Consider the following 19,547-nt stretch of genomic DNA (forward strand, 5'->3'; position numbering starts at 1 on the left):
GCATATACAAGATACATAATTATGTTGATTTTCCTACCTGAGCTAATTGACATTCACATAAATTTCTTAATTGATCTTTTTAATGTTTTGTCACGTATTAACCCTATTGTGTGTTTAAAAGCTACCGCACTGTAGACATGAACATTCTCCAGCTGTTCCTTATTATTTCATTTTAGCAACAAAGTGCTCACTAAATGATTTAATAATATGTCACAGCTTGAGTAAAGCACTTAACTTTATGTGCCAGCCATTAACTTTTCTTTTTGAAAACTTGGTCCTTTGCAGTGTAAATGACAAATAATTATGAAGTTTATGAAAATATAGACAAGAACCCAGGCTCATTTCTGTGTCTGTTTTTTAACCGTATCCTGTCAAAATCTTTGTAAATTCAGGTTTTACACAGGGTAATGTTACTCACCACTCCTGCTACGAGTCCCTGCTGGCGGGCTGCTGTTCTGCTGCTCTAATACCTCAAAGATGATGTCAGGCCTTGGCGGCCTATTTAAAGGGAACCTGTCACCAGCATTTCACCTATTAAACCAGCAATACCTTGTGGTAGTGGGTGCAAAACCATTTCTATATAACCTATAATTGTCTTCTTAGTCGGCTCTGTAGCTTTAGTATTCAGTTTCTAGTGTTCCCACACCGTATGCTAATGAGCAAAAAAGAGTCATATCTTCGTTTGAAAAGAGTCAAATATTCGTTTGAAAAAAGTAAAATCTTCATTCCTCAAGTCTTTCCGAGTTTACCCCGCCTCCTTACTTTTGATTGACAGTTCCTCGCCTTCCCCCAGCACACAAAATCCTGCGCTTGTGCATTGATGTACTAATCTGGTGTGTGCGCACAAAGGGACACCGGATTATTACAATAAGGGCAGATTAACACGAGCGTTGCGTTTTTGCGCGCGCAAACAACGCAGCGTTTTGCGCGCGCAAAAAACATTTGACAGCTGCGTGTGTCATCCGTGTCTGATGCGCGGCTGCGTGATTTTCACACAGCCGCCATCATAGAGATGAGGCTAGTCGACGGCCGTCACTGTCCAAGGTGCTGAAAGAGCTAACTCTTTCAGCACCCTCGACAGTGAATGCCGAACACAATATCGCAAAACCTGTAGAAAAAAAAGTTCGTACTTACCGAGAACTTCCCGGCCGTTGCCTTGGTGACGCGTCCTTGGTGACGCGCCTCTCTTGACATCGGGCCCCACCTCCCTGGATGACGCGCCAGTCCATGTGACCGCTGCAGCCTGTGCTTGGCCTCTGATTGGCTGGAGCTGTCACTTGGACTTAATTGTCATCCCGGGAGGTCAGACTGGAGGAAGAAGCCGGGAGTTAGCGGTAAGTCAGAACTTCGTTTTTTTTTCTACAGGTTCATGTATTTTGGGATCGGAAGTCACGGTCCATGGTGCTGAAACAGTTTAACTCTTTCAGCACCATGGACAGTGACTATCTCCTGACGTCGCGTACCGATAATTTTTTTGCCGGGATCGGCCAACACGAGTTTGGCCGAACCCGGTGAGGTTCGGTACGCTTGTCCGGCTTCGCTCTTCGCAAAGACACTCCGTTTGGATTTTCGGAAACAGAAAAGCACGTGGTGCTTTTCGGTTTTCATTCATCCTTTTCACTGCTGTTGCTCGAATCACGCTCGTCCCACGGAAGTGCTTCCGTGTGGTGCGCGTGATTTTCACGCACCCATTGACTTCAATGGGTGCGTGATGCGCGAAATACGCTGAGTTATTGAACCTGTCGCGCTTTTTGCGCAGCAGACAAACGCTGCGCAAAAAGCACGGACTGTCTGTACTGCCCCATAGACTTGTATTGGTCCATGCGTGCCGCGTGAAAACCACGCGGCCCGCACGGACCGAATACACGCTCGTGTGAATCCCCCCTAAAAGGCGCGAAATGCTTGCAGACCGTTATTTACAGTCGGAGGAGGAGTTTAGGAGAGGGGATAACGGCAATGAACTTTTGATAGCAGTGGCCAGTGAGGGATAAGTAAATTTCAATAGATGCAGTGAAACTTTAACCACTCCTGTGGATGTAGTTAATGAGAAGTGATGGAAACACTGTTGCTCGGCTTTTTCTGTCACACGCCATCCATACACGTGTGCAGGTGAGTGTCAGTAGATCCCTGTTCTGACGGTCGGCGGATGTCCCATCGATCAGAATACCCCTAACCAGAGATTAAACATCTATGGCAGGAATACCCCATTAATGCTTCTTTTTTTTAAAAAAACTGTGTAAGGCCTTGTCACATTTTTATTTTTTTTTTAAAAAGGGAGCAAATCCCCGATGTATGAATAAACCCTAACATTGATTTTTATAATGTGTGATCAGAAGTGCATAGACATGCACATACAATTAGGTCCTGAATTATTTGGACACAATCTTCATGATTTGGGCTCTCCATGCCACCACACTGGATTTTAAATGAAACAACTGAGATGCAATTGAAGTGTAGACTTTCAGGTTTAAATCAAGAGGTTGAACAAAAATATCCTGTGGAACGTTTAGGAATTGCAACCATTTTTCTACACAGCCTCCACATTTCAGGGGCTCAAAAGTAAATGGACAAAGTAACATTACCATAAATAAAATTAATTTTAATACTTTGAAGAATCCTTTGACTGCCTGAAGTCTGGAACCCATGGACATCACTAAACGCTGGGTTTCCTCCTTTGTGATGCTTTGCCCGGCCTTTACTGCAGCTGTCTTCAGTTGTTGCTTGTTTGTGGGTCTTTCAGCCTTAAGTTTTGTCTTAAGCAAGTGAAATGCAGCTCGATCGGGTTGAGATGTGGTGATTGACTTGGCCAATACAGAATATTCCACTTCTTTGTCTCTTCTTCGCAGTATATTTTAGGTCATTCTCCATCTGTACTGTGAAGCGACATCCAATCAACCTTGCTGAATTTGGTTGAATCTGAGCAGAAAGTATATCCCTGAACACTTCAGAATTCATCTGGCTGCTTCTGTCTTCAGTCACATTATCAATAAACTCCTGACGAAGCCGGTCGTGGGCGAAACGCGCGTCGAGGCGTTCCTGTGCCATTTCCCCTCATCTCCTGCTTCCATCATGTCGACAGGTATTTGCATGAGTTATGTTCTCAATATTATGTTCACCTAATATGTCGATGTGTTAAGCACGCTATTCATTCCTTGCAGATTTATGACATGCATTCTTTCCATGTGGGTATTTCATTCACATCGATATAGAGTCTCTCTTTCTCTGTTATTCTTGTCATCTGTGCTTTTGGTATGGTCGCATTAAGATGTGGGGATTTTTTGGTTCTGTTTTCTGTGCTTCCCATGGTTTTTTGTCATACTTACCGCTTTGTTACTCCTCTTGATATATGATCCGCCATATACAGTCTTTTAATACATTTGATATTGTTATACCATGTATTGTGATACATTAATAAAAGTATATATTTTCCTATTATCCATGGTATTTACTTTCAGATTCTACTGGGATGTTATGTCCCTGGCGCTCGTGCGCTTATAGGTTGTTTTCCTAGTTGGCTTGGGGTTTTTCCTCTGTCCTGCTGTACCTTATTTTGAGGTCCTTTTGTAGGTTTACTACATTATCAATAAACACTAGTGACCCAATGCCTTTGGCAGCCATGCATGCCCATGCCATCACACTGCCTCCACCATGTTTTCCAGAGGATGTGGTGTGCTTTGCATCATGAGCCGTTCCAAGCCTTCTCCATACTTTCTTCCTCCCATCATTCTGGTACCTGTTGATCTTAGTTTCATGCTGTTCTAGAACTGGGCTGGCTTCTTTAGATGTTATTTGGCAAAGTCTAATCTGGCCTTTTTCTATTTTTGAGGCTGATTAATGGTTTGTACCTTGTGGTGAACCTCCTGTATGTTACTGGCAAAATTTGCTCGATACATTCAGTATTTAATTGTGAAAAACACCAAAATTTTGGGAAATATTGAAAAAATTTGCATTTTTCTAAATGTAAATGTATCTGCTTGTAAGACAGATAGTAATACCAAACAAAATTGTTGCTAATTAACATCCCCATATGTCTACTTTCGATTGGCATTGTATTTTGAACATCCTTTTATTTTTCTAGCATATTACAAGGCTTAGAACCTTAGCAGCAATTTCTCACATTTTCAAGACAATTTCAAAAGGCTATTTTTACAGGGGCCAGTTCAGTTGTGAAGCGGCTTTTAGGGCCTTATATATTAGAAACCCATGATAAGTCATCCCACTTTAAAAACTTCACCCCTCAACAAAGTATTCAAAACAACATTTAGAAAGTTTATTAACCCTTTAGACGTTTCACAGGAATTAAAGCAACGTAGGTGAAATTTTAATTTTTTTTTTTTTTTTTGCAGAAATTCATTTTTAATCCATTTTTTTTGAAACACAGAAAGTTTTACCAGAGAAATGCAACTCAATATCTATTGCCCAGATTATGCAGTTTTTAGAAATATCCCACAGGTCCTAGTGTGCTAATGGACTGATGCACAGGCCTCAGAAGCAAGGGAGCACCTAGAGGATTTTGGGGCATACTTTTTATTAGAAAATATTTTTGGCTCCATGTCAAGTTTGAAGGGCTCTTGCGGTGCCAAAACAATGGAAATCCCACAAAAGTGACCCCATCTTGGAAACTACACCCCTTGAGGAAATTATCTAGGGGTATAGTGAGCATTTTGACACCGCAGTTTTTTTGCAGAAAATATTGGAAGTAGGCCGTGAAAATTAAAATCTACATTCTCTCAAAGAAAATTTAGGTTTAGCTAAATTTTTCACATTTCCACAAGGACTAAAGGAGAAAAAGTACTGCAAAATTTTTAAAGCAATTACTCCCGAGTAAATTAATACCCTACGTGTGGTTATAAACGGATGTTTGGACACACGGCAGGGCTTAGAAGGGAAAGAGCGCCATTTGGCTTTTAAAGCTCAAATTTAGCAGGAATGGTTTGCAGAGGCCATGTCGCATTTGCAAAGCCACTGAGGGACCAAAACAGTGGAAACCCCCCCCCCACAAGTGACCCCATTTTGGAAACTACAGCCCTTGACGAAATTATCTAGGGGTATAGTGAGTATTTTGACCCCACAGGTTTTTTGCAGAAATTATTGGAAGTAGGCCCTGAAAATTAAAATCTAAATTTTTTCAAAGAAAATGTAGGTTTAGCTGAATTTTTCTCATTACCACAACAAACTTTCATTCTTGATTAATGAAAACATTCTTGGCAAATGCTTTCAATTTGGTTCGTCTTGCACTGCACTGCACTGCAAAATTTGTATAGGAATTTCTCCCGAGTAAAACAATACCCCACATGTGGTCATAAACGGCTGTTTGGACCCAGGGCAGGGCTTAGAAGGCAAAGAGCACCATTTGGCTTTTGGAGCTCAAATTTAACAGGAATGGTTTGCGGAGGCCATGTTGCATTTGCAAAGCCCCTGAGGGACCAAAAGAGTGAAAATGCCAAAAATGTGACTCCATTTAGAAAATTACACCCCTTGAAGAATTAATCTAGGTGTGTAGTGAGCATTTTGACCCCACAGGTGTTTCATAGATTTTATTAGAATTGGGCAGTGAAAATAAAAACAATCCTTTTTCTTCAATAAGATGTAGATTTAGCTCAATTTAGCTCAACAACTAAAGGAAAAAAAGAACCCCAGCATTTGTAAAGCAACTTTTCTGGAGTATGGAAATACCCTGTATGTGGTCATAGACTTCTGTTTGGGCACACGGCACAGATCAGAAGAAAAGAAGTGCAATTTGGGTTTTGGAGCACAGATTTCACTGGATTGGTTTCTTGACACCATGTCGCCTTTGCAAAGCTCCTAATGTACCAATACCGTGGAAACTACCCAAAAGTCAGTGGCGTAACTACCGCCATAGCAGCCGTAGCGACTGCTACGGGGCCCGCGGCATGAGGGGGCCCGTGTCGCCCGCCGGCACGGGCCCCCACCATGGCCGGAGGCTCCGCTAGCAGCCGCTATGGCTGCTACAGTGGGACGCCACTGAACACTACGGCAGAGCAGGGAGGTATCTCCCCGCTCTGCCATTAAACAAAAGACATGTATCCCCTATCCACAGGATAGGGGATACATGTGTGATCGCTGGCAGCGATAGGGAGAACGGGGGACTGAAAGTCCCCTGAAGTTCTCCATCACAAACCTCGGACTTCCGTGGTCTGTGTCGGCAGCCATGTAGAAATGAATGGAGCGCCGGTCGCGCTTGTGCGCATGCGTGACCAGCGCTCCTTTCATTTTTATTGAGCTGCGCAGACGCCGGAAGTCAGAGGTTAGTCATGGAGAACTTCAGGGGACTTTCAGTCCCCCTTTCTCCCTATCAATGCCAGCGATCACACATGTATCCCCTATCCTATGGATAGGGGATGCATGTTATTTGTAGGACACACTATAGGTCGCATTTTTTTGGGGGGGGGCTGTATGGCGTTCCCTACAGGGGGGGCGCTGTATGGCGTTCCCTGCCTGGGGGGGTGCGGTATGGCGTTCCCTGCAGGGGGGGCTGTATGACGTTCTCTACAGTGGGGGCTGTATGGCGTTCTCTACAGTGGGGGCTGTATGGCGTTAGCGCCATACAGCCCCCTCTGTAGGTAACGCCATAGAGTCCCCCTGTAGATAACGCCATACAGTCCCCCTGTAGATAACTCCATACAGTCCCCCCTGTAGATAATGCCACACAGCCCCCCTGTAGATAACGCCACACAGTCCCCCCTGTAGATAACGCCACACAGTCCCCCCTGTAGATAACGCCACACAATCCCCCCTGTAGATAACGCCATACAGTCCCCCTCTGTAGATAACGCCATACAGTCCCCCTGTAGATAATGCCACACAGCCCCCCTGTAGATAACGCCACACAGTCCCCCTGTAGATAACGCCACACAGCCCCCCCCTGTAGATAACGCCACACAGTCCCCCCTGTAGATAACGCCACACAGTCCCCCCTGTAGATAACGCCACACAGTCCCCCCTGTAGATAACGCCATACAGTCCCCCTCTGTAGATAACGCCATACAGTCCCCCCTGTAGATAACGCCATACAGTCCCCCTCTGTAGATAACGCCATACAGCACCCTCCCTGTAGATAACGACATACAGTGCCCTCCCTGTAGATAACGCCATACAGTCCCCCCTGTAGATAATGCCATACAGTCCCCCCTGTAGATAACGCCATACAGTCTACAGGGGGGGCTGTATGGCGTTATCTACAGGGGGGGGCTGTATGGCATTATCTACAGGGAGGGCGCTGTATGGCGTTATCTACAGGGGGACTGTATGGCTTTATCTACAGGGGGGCTGTAAAAAAGGCACTATCCACAAGGGGGGGAGGTTGTGTGACACCCAGGGGAGGGGGGGCCCCAGTCAAAAGTTTGCTATGGGGCCCAGTCTTTCCTAGTTACGCCCCTGCCAAAAGTGACTCCATTCACAAACTACACACCTTGAAGAATTCATCTAGGGGTGTAGTGAGCATTTTGACCCCAAAAGGTGTTTCATAGATTTTATTAGAATTGGACAGTGAAAATAAAAAAAATCCCTTTTCTTCAATAAGACGTAGATTTAGCTCAAAAGTTTTCATTTTCTCAACAAATAAAGGAAAAAAAAGAAATACCCCATATGTTGTCATAAACTGCTGTTTGGGTTCACAGCAGGGCTCAGAAGGGAAGGAGCGCCATTTGGCTTTTGGAGTGCAGATTTTGCTGGATTGTTTTCTGGTCACTATGTCGCATTTGGAAAGCCCCTGTGGGACTAAAAACAGTGGAAACCTCCCAGTAACCCCATTTTGGAAACTACACCCTTAAAGATATTCATCTAGGGGTGTAGTGAGCATGTTAACCCTGCAGGTGTTTTGCAGAAATTAGTGTGCACTCAATGTAATTTGGGGATTTTTTCCATAGATATGCCAATATGTGGTGCCCAGCTTGTGCCACCATAACAAGAAAGCTCTCTAATTATTATGCTATGTGTCCCGGTTTTAGAATCACCCTACATGTGGCCTAATATTTTGCCTGGGCATTCGACCAGGCTCAGGAGTGAAAGAGTACCATGCAAAGTTGAGGCCTAATTTGGCGATTTGCAAAGTATTGGTTCACTATTGCAGAGTTTCTGATGTGAAATAGTAAAAGAATCCCCTGACAAGTGACCCCATTTTGGAAACTGCACCACTCAAGGCATTTATTAAGGGGTGTAGTGAGCATTTTCAGCCCGCAAGTCTTTTCAATAGATGATTGTGCTGCGGATGGTGCAAAGTAAAACATTTTAATTTTTCCATAGATGTGCCATTTCAGGGGCAATTATGTCGTGCCCATCTCGTACCACTAGAGACACACACCCCAAAAACTTGTTAAAAGGGCTCTCCCGGGTATGGCGATGCCATATTTGTGGAAGTAAACAGCTGTTTGGGCACGCTGTAGGGTTTAGAAAAGAGGGAGCGCCATTTGGCTTTTGGAGCGTGGATTTTGCTTGGTAGTAGTTTTGCTTGGAGTTTTACTATTATTTCAGTTTATAATGTGGGGGCATATGTAAGCTGGGCAGAGTACATCAGGGGCATAGTCAGGTGGTATAATAATGGGGTAAAAAAAACAATAAAATAATCCATAGATGTGTGTTACATTGTGAAGCAATCCTTTCTGCACAGGCCAGTGTCGCACTTATAAATGGTGTCCTTACTTATCCCCCCTTTGGTCCACACTCCACACCTTTGCTGTTTGGGGAATTTTGCTGGGCAAGTGTTGTCCTGGTATAATACGGGCACCCTCGCTTCCAGCAAATACAGTGAAGGAAATATGTATTTGATCCCTTGCTGATTTTGTAAGTTTGCCCACTGTCAAAGACATGAACAGTCTAGAATTGTTAGGCTAGGTTAATTTTACCAGTGAGAGATAGATTATATAAAAAAAAAACAGAAAATCACATAGTCAAAATTAAATTATATATATTTATTTGCATTGTGCTGGAACAGCAGAGCCAGGAAACAAGAGAGAATCACAGGCAAAGACAAGAAGCAAATGAAGGTATACATAGACCGAGGGCGGGAGCTAGAACCGTCTGGCCAGGCTGTGATAGGTTCTCCCACTCCTCAGCCTACCAGCCTGAGTGATAGCAGATCGAGTCACTCTATCAGACCTAAGAGCAGATGCAGACTGATTAACCACGGGCGTCGACACAGAAGCTGTGTCTGGCAGATCTTTTACAGAACCCCCCTTTTATGAGGGGCCACTGGACCCTTCCTAGGTGGACCTGGCTTATTGGGGAACCGAAGATGGAACCTCCTGAGCAATACCCCAGCGTGAACATACCGGGCGGGTACCCAAGTCCTCTCCTCAGGCCCGTATTCCCTCCAATGGACCAGGTACTGGAGGGAACCTTGGACCATCCTGCTGTCCACAATCTTGGTCACCTCGAATTCTACCCCTTCAGGGGTGAGAACAGGGACCGGAGATTTCCTCGAGGTAAATAAGGACGGGGAGCAGCGTTTCAGAAGGGAGGCATGATACAAGTCGTGTATTTGAAAAGACGGGGGTAACTCCAGTCGGCAGGAGACAGGGTTAAGGACCTCAATGACCTTGTACGGCCCTATAAACCGGGGAGCAAATTTTTTGGACGGTACCTTAAGGCGCAAATTTTTTGAAGACAGCCACACCAGATCCCCGACCACAAACAAGGGGTTAGCAGAACGTCTTCTATCTGCCTGAGTCTTTTGTATGCTCTGGGACGTGTCTAGGTTCTTCTGAACCTGGGCCCAGACTGTGCACAGTTCCCGATGAACGAAATCTACCTTGGGATTGTTGGAACCACCAGGTGAAATGGTGGAGAACCGTGGATTAAATCCAAAATTACTGAAAAAGGGGGAGACCCCTGACGAGTTACTGACCCGGTTATTAAGGGAAAATTTGGCGAGGGGAATGAAGGAGACCCAATCATCTTGACAGTCAGAGATAAAACACCTTAAATATTGTTCTAGAGACTGATTAGTCCTCTCAGTTTGGCCATTAGTTTCAGGATGGAAGGCCGAGGAGAAGGACAGATCAATCTCCAACTTTTTACAGAAAGCTCTCCAAAACAATGAAACAAATTGTACCCCTCTGTCAGAAACAATATTGACAGGAACCCCATGGAGACGCAGGATGTGTTTGACAAACAAGGTAGCTGTAAAGGATCTGCCAGGCACTGCTTCGGGGTTAACTCCCAGAATTAATCAGTCAACACCTGAGTGTACATCCCTGAGACAGACACCAGCTTCCTCCACTCAGGCTGGCAGGCTTAGGAGTGGGAGAGCCTATCGCAACCTGGCCAGACTCAGCTAGCTCCCGCCCTCGGTCTATTTAAGCCTGCTCTTCCTGTCCATCTGTGCTTGTGAATTCTTTCCTTGAGGTTTCCTGGCCCAGCTACAGCTCCTGCTACTTTTTGATCCTGCTCCATACAGACCCCGGCTTACCGACTACTCTTCTGCTTTTCGCTTTGTACCTCGCACTCTCCTGGCTTGACTCGGCTCGTTCACTCTCTGTTGCTCACGGGTTTTCCGCGAGCAACTGCCCATTTCCTTTGCTTGTATTCCCTTGTTTGTTTGTCGTGTTTGTCATGCACTTACTGAGCGCAGGGACCGCCGCCCAGTTGTACCCCGTCGCCTAGGGCGGGTCGTTGCAAGTAGGCAGGGACAGAGTGGCGGGTAGATTAGGGCTCACTTGTCCGTTTCCCTACCCCCCCCCCACCATTACAAATTCACAAGCCCCATACCTAGTCTACCCTGGTCCCTGACACCATTATGGAACCCCGTGAAACCCTGGCTCAGCAAATGCAGGGTCTCTCCCTACAGGTCCAGGCCCTGGCTCAGAGGGTCAACCAGCCTGATGCTACCTTGGTAGTTCCCCTCACCGCACCCCTTGAACCCCACCTCAAGTTGCCCGACCGGTTCTCAGGTGACCGGAGGGGTTTTCTCTCCTTTCGGGAGAGTTGTAGGCTTTACTTTCGCTTAAAGCCTCACTCCTCAGGTTCTGAGAGCCAGCGGGTGGGTATAATTATGTCCCGGCTCCAGGAAGGGCCCCAAGAGTGGGCCTTCTCCTTGGCTCCTGGCGCCCCTGAACTTTCCTCCGTTGATTGTTTCTTTTCTGCCCTCGGACTTATTTATGACGAGACTGACAGAACTGCCTTTGCCGAGAGTCAGCTGGTGACCTTACGTCAGGGTAAGAGACCTGTTGAGGAGTATTGCTCTGACTTTAGGAAGTGGTGCGTAGCTTCTCGGTGGAATGACCCTGCCTTAAGGTGCCAGTTTAGGTTGGGTCTGTCGAATGCCCTGAAAGACCTGCTAGTTAGTTATCCCTCTTCTGACTCCTTAGACCAGGTTATGGCTTTAGTGGTACGACTTGACCGACGTCTCAGGGAACGACAACGTGAACGTTTATGTGTTTTTTCCTCCGACTCCCCCATGATGCCTCCCGAAGTCCCGTTGCTTCGTTTCTCCCCTAAAGACTCAGAAATACCTATGCAACTCGGGGCCTCCGTGTCCCCTCAACAACGTAGAGAATTCCGCAGGAAGAATGGTCTCTGCTTCTACTGTGGGGATGTCAAGCATCAAGTAAACAACTGTCCCAAGCGTAAGAATGCTGTCAGAGAGCTCCCGCGTCTAAGTGATCATCGGGGAGGTCACTTGGGCGCACAGGTATTTCCCGTAAATATGAAACGTACTAAGATATTGCTTCCCTTTCAGGTCTCTTTTGGTGGTAGGTCTGCTACCGGCAGTGCCTTCGTGGATTCAGGGTCCTCTACTAATATCATGTCTGTGGAATTTGCTATGTCTCTCGCTATGCCTCTGATTGATTTGCCTAAACCTGTTCCGGTAGTGGGTATCGACTCCACTCCTCTTGCTAATGGTTATTTTACACAGCATACCCCTGTTTTTGAACTCCTTGTTGGCTCCATGCATTTGGAGCAATGCTCTGTACTATTGATGCAGGGATTATCGTACGATTTGGTTCTAGGTCTTCCCTGGTTGCAGTTGCATAATCCTACGTTTGACTGGAATACTGGGGAGCTAACCAAATGGGGTAATGAATGTTGTACGTCATGTTTTTCTGTTAATTCTATTTCTCCCCCTAAGGAGGTGAATACACTACCCGAGTTTGTTCAGGACTTCGCTGATGTTTTCTCTAAAGAGGCCTCCGAAGTATTACCGCCTCATAGAGAATACGATTGCGCTATCGAATTGGTACCAGGAGCTAAGCTTCCTAAGGGTAGGATATTTAACCTTTCTTGTCCCGAACGTGAAGCCATGAGGGAGTATATCCAGGAATCCCTGGCCAAGGGTTACATTCGTCCCTCTTCTTCTCCGGTAGGTGCTGGCTTCTTCTTCGTAGGTAAGAAGGATGGGGGTCTTAGGCCATGCATTGACTACCGTGGCCTGAATAAGGTCACGGTAAGGAACCAGTATCCCCTTCCTTTGATTCCTGATCTCTTTAATCAGGTTCAGGGGGCCCAATGGTTCTCTAAATTGGATCTACGGGGGGCGTATAACCTTATTCGCATCAAAGAGGGGGATGAGTGGAAGACTGCGTTTAACACGCCCGAAGGCCATTTCGAATACCTCGTCATGCCCTTTGGGTTGTGCAATGCCCCTGCGGTCTTCCAGAACTTCATAAATGAGATTTTGAGAAATTACCTGGGGATATTTCTTGTAGTGTACCTTGATGACATATTGGTGTTTTCCAGGGACTGGTCCTCCCACATAGAGCATGTCAGGAAAGTGCTCCAGGTCCTTCGAGAAAACAAACTGTTTGCCAAAATCGAAAAATGTGTATTTGGGGTACAGGAGATACCATTTTTAGGTCAAATCCTCACTCCTCATGAATTCCGCATGGACCCTGCCAAGCTTCAGGCTGTGGCTGAATGGGTCCAACCTGCCTCCCTGAAAGCGCTACAGTGTTTTTTGGGGTTCGCTAACTATTACAGGAGATTTATTGCTAACTTCTCGGTCGTCGCTAAGCCTCTTACGGACCTCACTCGCAAGGGTGCTGATGTCCTCCATTGGCCCCCTGAGGCCGTCCAGGCTTTTGAGACCCTCAAGAAGTGCTTTATCTCGGCCCCCGTGCTGGTTCAGCCCAACCAAAGGGAGCCATTTATTGTGGAGGTTGACGCGTCCGAGGTGGGAGTGGGGGCCGTCTTGTCCCAGGGTACCAGCTCCCTCACCCATCTCCGCCCCTGTGCTTACTTTTCTAGGAAGTTTTCGCCCACGGAGTGTAACTATGATATTGGCAACCGCGAACTTTTAGCCATTAAATGGGCATTTGAAGAGTGGCGCCACTTCCTGGAGGGGGCTAGGCACCAGGTAACGGTCCTTACCGACCACAAGAATCTGGTTTTCCTAGAATCTGCCCGGAGGCTAAACCCGAGACAAGCTCGATGGGCGTTGTTTTTTACCAGATTCAATTTTTTGGTTACCTATAGGGCCGGGTCTAAAAATATTAAGGCGGATGCACTGTCGCGTAGCTTCATGGCCAGCCCTCCTTCGGAGGAAGATCCTGTTTGTATTTTGCCTCCAGGTATAGTCATTTCCTCTATCGAGTCCGATTTAGTCTCTGAAATTGCTGCTGATCAAGGTTCAGCTCCTGGGAACCTTCCTGAGAACAAGCTGTTTGTTCCCCTGCAATTCCGGCTAAGGGTACTTAGGGAAAATCACGACTCCGCACTATCTGGCCATCCAGGCATCCTGGGTACCAAACACCTCATTACCAGAAATTATTGGTGGCCTGGTTTGCCTAAAGACGTTAAGGCCTACGTCGCCGCCTGTGAGGTTTGTGCCAGGTCCAAGACTCCCAGGTCCCGACCAGCGGGCTTACTGCGTTCGTTGCCCATTCCCCAGAGACCTTGGACACATATCTCCATGGATTTTATCACCGATTTGCCTCCATCCCAAGGCAAGTCGGTGGTGTGGGTGGTGGTAGACCGCTTCAGTAAAATGTGCCACTTTGTGCCCCTCAAGAAACTACCCAACGCCAAGACGTTGGCTACCTTGTTTATCAAACACATCCTGCGTCTCCATGGGGTCCCCGTCAATATTGTTTCTGACAGAGGGGTACAATTTGTTTCATTGTTTTGGAGAGCCTTCTGTAATAAGTTGGGGATTGATCTGTCCTTCTCCTCTGCTTTCCATCCTGAAACCAATGGCCAAACGGAGAGGACTAATCAGTCTCTAGAACAATACTTAAGATGTTTTGTCTCTGACTGTCAATTTGATTGGGTTTCTTTCATTCCCCTCGCCGAATTTTCCCTTAATAACCGGGTCAGTAACTCGTCAGGGGTCTCTCCCTTTTTCTGTAATTTTGGGTTTAATCCACGGTTCTCCTCCGTTTCACCTGGTTGTTCCAACAATCCCGAGGTGGAGGTCGTTCATCGGGATCTGTGCACAGTCTGGGCCCAGGTTCAGAAGAACCTAGAGGCGTCCCAGAGCATACAGAAGGCTCAGGCCGATAGAAGACGTTCTGCTAACCCCCTGTTTGTGGTCGGGGATCTGGTGTGGTTGTCATCCAGGAACTTGCGTCTCAAGGTTCCGTCCAAAAAGTTTGCTCCCCGGTTTATTGGGCCGTATAAGGTCATTGAGGTCCTCAGTCCTGTCTCTTTCCGGCTGGAGTTACCCCCGTCTTTTCGTATACACAACGTGTTTCATGCCTCCCTCCTGAAACGCTGCTCCCCGTCCTTGGCCCCCTCGAGGAAACCTCCTGTTCCCGTCCTCACCCCTGAGGGGGTGGAATTTGAGGTGGCCAGGATCGTGGACAGCAAGATGGTCCAAGGCTCCCTCCAGTACCTGGTCCATTGGAGAGGATACGGGCCCGAGGAGAGGACTTGGGTACCCGCCCGGGATGTTCACGCTGGGGTATTGGTCAGGAGGTTCCACCTGCGTTTCCCCAGTAAGCCAGGTCCACTTAGAAAGGGTCCGGTGGCCCCTCATAAAAGGGGGGGTACTGTAAAGGATCTGCCAGGCACTGCTTCGGGGTTAACTCCCAGAATTAATCAGTCAACACCTGAGTGTACATCCCTGAGACAGACACCAGCTTCCTCCACTCAGGCTGGCAGGCTTAGGAGTGGGAGAGCCTATCGCAACCTGGCCAGACTCAGCTAGCTCCCGCCCTCGGTCTATTTAAGCCTGCTCTTCCTGTCCATCTGTGCTTGTGAATTCTTTCCTTGAGGTTTCCTGGCCCAGCTACAGCTCCTGCTACTTTTTGATCCTGCTCCATACAGACCCCGGCTTACCGACTACTCTTCTGCTTTTCGCTTTGTACCTCGCACTCTCCTGGCTTGACTCGGCTCGTTCACTCTCTGTTGCTCACGGGTTTTCCGCGAGCAACTGCCCATTTCCTTTGCTTGTATTCCCTTGTTTGTTTGTCGTGTTTGTCATGCACTTACTGAGCGCAGGGACCGCCGCCCAGTTGTACCCCGTCGCCTAGGGCGGGTCGTTGCAAGTAGGCAGGGACAGAGTGGCGGGTAGATTAGGGCTCACTTGTCCGTTTCCCTACCCCCCCCCACCATTACAGTAGCTAACGTCTTGGCATTGGGTAGTCTCTTGAGGGGCACAAAGTGGCACATCTTACTAAAGTGGTCTACTACAACCCACACCACCGACTTGCCTTGAGATGGAGGCAGATAGGTGATAAAATCCATGGAGATATGGGTCCAAGGTCTCTGGGGAATGGGCAAAGAACATAATAAGCCTGCTGGTCGGGACCTGGGAGTCCTGGACCTAGCACAAATTTCACAAGCGGCGACGTAGGCCTTAACGTCTTTAGGCAACCCAGGCCACCAATAGTTTCTAGCAATGAGGTGCTTGGTACCCAGGATGCCAGGATGACCAGATAGTGCAGAGTCATGATTTTCCCTGAGTACCCTTAGCCGGAATGGCAGGGGAACAAACAGCTTGTTCTCAGGAAGGTTCCCGGGAGCTGAACCTTGATCAGCCGCAATTTTGGAGACTAAGTCAGAATCAACAGAGGATATTATTATACCTGGGGGCAAAACACAAGCAGGATCTTCCTCCGAGGGAGGGCTGGCCATGAAGCTACGCGACAGTGCATCAGCTTTAATATTATTAGACCCAGCCCTATAGGTGACCACAAAGTTGTATCTAGTAAAAAACAATGCCCATCGAGCTTGTCTCGGGTTTAGCCTCCGGGCAGATTCTAGGAAGACCAGATTCTTGTGGTCAGTAAGGACCGTTACCTGGTGCCTAGCCCCCTCCAGGAAATGGCGCCACTCTTCAAATGCCCATTTAATGGCTAAGAGTTCGTGGTTGCCCACGTCATAGTTACTCTCAGTGGGCGAGAACTTCCTGGAGAAGTAGGCACAGGGACGGAGATGGGTGAGGGACCTGGTACCCTGGGACAAGACAGCACCCACTCCCACCTCGGAGGCGTCAACCTCCATGATGAATGGCTCCATTTGGTTAGGCTGAATCAGCACTGGGGCAGAGATAAAGCACTTCTTAAGGATCTCAAAAGCCTGCACCGTCTCCGGAGGACAGTGGAGGAGATTAGCACCTTTGCGAGTAAGGTTCGTAAGAGGCTTAGCGATGACCGAGAAGTTAGCAATGAATCTCCTGTAATAATTAGCAAACCCCAGGAAGCACTGCAACACCTTCAGGGAGGCAGGTTGGAACCATTCAGCCACAGCCTGAACCTTGGCAGGTTCCATGCGGAATTCATTAGGAGTGAGGATTAGACCCAAAAATGGTATCTCCTGCACCCCAAACACACATTTTTCGGATTTAGCAAAGAGTTTTTTTTCCCGAAGGGCCTGGAGCACCTTCCTGACATGCTCAATGTGGGAGGACCAGTCCTTGGAAAACACAAGTATGTCATCAAGGTACACTACAAGAAATACCGCCAGGTAGTCTCTTAAAATCTAATTTATGAAATTCTGGAAGAACGCAGGAGCATTACACAACCCAAAGGGCATGACGAGGTATTCGAAATGACCTTCGGGCGTGTTAAACGCAGTCTTCCACTCATCCCCTTCTCTGACTCGGATAAGGTTATAAGCCCCCCGAAGATCAAACTTAGAGAACCATTGGGCCCCCTGAACCTGATTGAAGGGATCAGGAATCAAAGGAAGGGGATACTGGTTCCTTACAGTGACCTTATTCAAGTTTCGGTAATTGATGCACGGCCTAAGGCCACCATCCTTCTTCCCTACGAAGAAGAAGCCAGCACCTACCGGAGAAGTCGAGGGGCGAGTGTAACCCTTGGCCAGGCTTTCATGGAAATATTCTCTCATGCGTTCACGTTCGGGACAAGAGAGATTAAATATCCTACCCTTAGCTACTGGTACCAAATCGATTGCACAATCGTATTCTCTATGAGGAGGTAACTTTTCGGAGGCCTTTTTAGAAAAAACATCAGCGAAGTCCTGAATAAACTCAGGTAGAGTGTTCACCTCAAGAGAAATAAAATTAACAGAAAAACAGGACGTCATGCATTCATTACCCTATTCAGTAAGAACCCAAGTATTCCAGTTAAACGTGGGATTATGCAACAGCAACCAGGCAAGGCCTAAAACCAAATCGGACGATAATCCCTGCATCACCAGTACAGAACACTGCTCCAAATGAATGGAGCCAACAATGAGTTCAAAAACAGGGGTATGCTGTGTAAAATACCCATTAGCAAGTGGAGTGGAGTGGAGTCGATACCCACTACCGGGACAGGTTTAGGCAAATCAATCAATGACATAGCTAGAGACATAGCAAATTCCACAGACATAATATTAGCAGAAGACCCTGAATCCACGAAGGCACTGCCGGTGGTAGACCTACCTTCAAAAGAGACCTGAAAGGGAAGCAAGATCTTATTGTAATGATGGGGGTAGGGAAACGGACAAGTGAGCCCTAATCTACCCGCCACTCTGTCCCTGCCTACTTGCAACGACCCGCCCTAGGCGACGGGGTACAACTGGGCGGCGGTCCCTACGCTCAGTAAGTGCACGAGACAAACAGACAAGGGTACACAAAGCTAAGGGAAATGGGGCAGTTGCCCACGGCAACACCGTGAGCAACAAGAGTGGTGGACGAGCCGAGTCAAACCAGGAGTGTACGAGGTACTAAACGCAGAGCAGGAGAGTAGTCAGTAAGCCAGTGTCAGTATGGAGCAGGATCAAATAGTAGAAGCTGTAGCTGGGCCAGGAAACCACACGAGAAGAATCACAAGCAAAGGAGGAACAGGAAGGCAGGTATAAATAGACAGAGGGCGGGAGCTAGCTCCGTCTGGCCTGGTTGTGATAGGCTCTCCCACTCCTAAGCCTTCCATCCTGAGTGGTGGAAGATGGAGTCAGTCTCACAGACATAGAAGCAGGTGCAGGCTGATTACCTATGGGCGTATACACAGAAGTTGTGCCTGGCAGATCCTTTACACTTATTAGGTTTCATATTTACGGGAAATACCTGTGCGCCCAAGCGACCTCCCCGATGGTCACTTAGGCGCGGAAGTTTTCCTGCTGCTTATTCTTACGCCTAGGACAGTTGTTCACTTGATGCTTGTCATCCCCACAGTAGAAGCAGAGACCATTCTTCCTGCGGAGCTTTCCACGTTGTTGGGGAGACACGGAGGCCCCGAGTTGCATTGGTTCATCCGAGTTTTCCGTGGAAGAATGACGCAACGGAACCTCGGGAGCCATCATGGGGGAGCCAGAGGAGAAGGCACAAAAACGTTCAAGTCGTCGTTCCCTGAGACGTCGGTCAAGACGTACCGCTAAAGCCATAACCTGATCTAGAGAGTCAGAAGAGGGATAGCTAACTAACAGGTCTTTCAGGGCGTTCGACAGACCCAATCTAAACTGGCACCTCAAGGCAGGGTCATTCCAGCGAGAAGCTATACATCACTTCCTAAAGTCAGAACAGTACTCTTCAACGGGTCTCTTACCCTGACGTAAGGTCACCAGCTGACTCTCGGCAAAGGCAGTCTTGTCAGTCTCGTCATAGATGAGCCTGAAAACGGAAAAAAAAGGTCAACAGAGGAAAGTTCAGGGGCGTCAGGAGCCAAGGAGAAGGCCCATTCTTGGGGCCCGTCCTGCAGCCGGTAGACAATTATACCCACTCGCTGGCTCTCAGAACCTGAGGAGTGGGGCCTTAGATGGAAATAGAGTCTGCAACTCTCCCGAAAGGAGAAAAAAGTCTTCCAGTTCCCTGAGAACCGGTCAGGCAACTTGAGATGGATTTCAAGAGGTGAGGTGGAGGGCACTAGCTGGTTAGCATCACGCTGGTCACACTTCTGAGCCGGGGTTTGAACCTGTAGGGAGAGACTCTGCATTTCCTGAGCCAGGGTCTCAAGTGGGTCCATTGTAGTAGGAACCACGGTAGAAAAGGTATATGGGCCTGTGATTATGTAATGACGGGATAAGGAGACAGACAGGTGAGCCCTAATCTACCCGCCACTTAGTCCCTGCCTACTTGCACGACCCGTCCTATGCGACGGCGTACAACTGGGCGACGGTCCCTATGCTCAATATGTGCACGAGAGACAAACAGACAAGGGTACACAGAAGCTAAGGGGAATGGGGCAGTTGCCCACGGCAACACC

Source organism: Rhinoderma darwinii, chromosome 7 (assembly GCF_050947455.1).
Source record: "Rhinoderma darwinii isolate aRhiDar2 chromosome 7, aRhiDar2.hap1, whole genome shotgun sequence".
Lineage (NCBI taxonomy): Eukaryota > Metazoa > Chordata > Amphibia > Anura > Rhinodermatidae > Rhinoderma > Rhinoderma darwinii.